This window comes from Octodon degus, unplaced genomic scaffold (assembly GCF_000260255.1).
Source record: "Octodon degus isolate 3935 unplaced genomic scaffold, OctDeg1.0 scaffold00131, whole genome shotgun sequence".
Classification (NCBI taxonomy): domain Eukaryota; kingdom Metazoa; phylum Chordata; class Mammalia; order Rodentia; family Octodontidae; genus Octodon; species Octodon degus.
In genome coordinates, this window is record NW_004524707.1 from 11,861 (window position 1) to 13,911 (window position 2,051).

Below are 2,051 nucleotides of genomic sequence, written 5' to 3' on the forward strand. Positions count from 1 at the left end.
ACCGCGGTCCCTGATGCCTTGCCAAGCTTGTTCTAAGTAGGTGCTTTAGACCACTGAGCCATCTCTCCAGCCCCAATACTATAGGTGTTTGAATTCAACTAAACCATCTAACACTGTCTAGCAGTCTATAATATTAGTGGGTTATCCTCAGAAGTTATTGACTTGAGTCTTTTACAGCTCATCGTATTAATATGGCTTTACTTTATATACCTCATTTTTATACTTTTCTGCTGGATGGTTAAGACCAAGATATAGCAAGACCTATATACCAAGAAATGGAACTTTTGTATCTGATAAGGTCAGTCAAGTGCTCTCAGGATTTATCCTGTAGCCCTGTACCACCCTTTGTACATCCTTTTGTCAGTGTCTGACATGAGGATGAGTCACGGCCATCGCTTGGCCAATGGAAAATCTACTTTCACGCGACCCTTTCCCTCTCTCCTCTAACTCAACATATACCTCTGTCTTTCCAACACAGTGTCATCATCTTGTGGGTGAAATCAGTGACTCTAAGGTCCTGGAAACTTAATTTTGTGCTGATCTGGGGCACACAATAAGACTACTTCGTGTTTTAGCTGGAGTTAATAGTTGTTTCAGTGTTTTGTTCCTTGCTTAGTTTTTGAAATACCTGTCTAAATTCATTACCAATCTCCCTGGCATAAGAATAACGATTTACACAATATGTTCAAATAGGAAATGGATCTATCTGCTGTCTTTGTTTCTCGATTCACTTGAGGCTTTTCATTTGGCACCCTTGTTTTTCTGCTATTTCTAGTTTGTTGTTGCTTATGCCTTTTATAAAACTGTACCTGGGAATTTCTCTTTTCACCTAGGATGTCCCCTTTGCCTCTTTTCTGTGTCAAGTCTCTTGTTTTCCAGATTCTCCGGACTAGAATCGGTTTATTCATTCCTTTTGGCAGAGTACGTCTTCAGGGAGTTTCTTGTGAAAAGATAAGTGGGAGGTTAATTTTTTGAAAACTTGCATATCTAAAAGTGTCTTTAAGTGTTTTTACAGCTTTATTGAAATATATTTCACATACCATAAAATTCACCTATTCAAAGTGGATAGTTCAGTGGTTTTAGCATAGTCGGAGTTATACAGTCATCACGATTTAATTTTATAACACCTCACACTCCCCTCCCCCAAGCCCTGCACGCCTTAGCACTTTCTCTCCGTTTCCACTCTCTCTGCTGCCGGTCTCCTGCAGCAAACGCAGGGAATCTCCGATCTGCTCTTTATTTCTACGCATTTGTTGATTCTGGACATTTCATATAAGTAGAATCAAAGTATACATGGCCTCTGGTCACTCATTTCTTTGACTTGGCGTACACCCTTTCAAGGCTCTTCTAGGTTGGGGTACGTGTCAGTACTCACCCTCACTGTGGAACGCTCTTCCCGCGCGTGGATATACCATGCTTTGTGGTCCCGTCATCAGTTGGTGGTCAGCTGAGGTTGTTCCCAAATATTGGCTACTTTGAATAATTGTGCTTCTTGTACACATTTTTGGATAGCCACATAGTTTGATTTTTTATATTTGTTTAGAGTTTGGTTGGTTTAAAGAGAATTTTGCGTTAGAACAGGGGATGGAAAGGCTCATTTTAAAAGAGCACACAGCTGCTAGTTTAGGTTTCAGAGGCCTCATATGGCCTCTGTCACACACTCTTCTCTGTTCCTGTTGATTTTTCTTTTTGTAACTCACTAAAATTATGAACACAGTCTTTAGCTCAAGTGTCATCAAAACACAGAATGTGGGCTGGATTTCACCTCCAGGCCACGGTGGGCAAGGCCCCGCCTTAAGATGTCGCAGCCCCTTTTGGCCCACTTCCATCTCCCCTCATCCTTCCTTTGCTGTTGTTTCACTTTTTTTCCCCTCAGAGACATTTAGGTTCTGCTCCTCTTTGAGTTTTGGCCCTTTCTCAAAGATGTGTCCTGTCGCTGGTCTCATTATTAATTTCACTAGGAACTCTGACAAACTATGGTGGTTCAAATCCTCTCAGCTTTAGAAAGGTTTTTGAAATTATTATTTATTTTCTAATTTCTTCCTAATTTT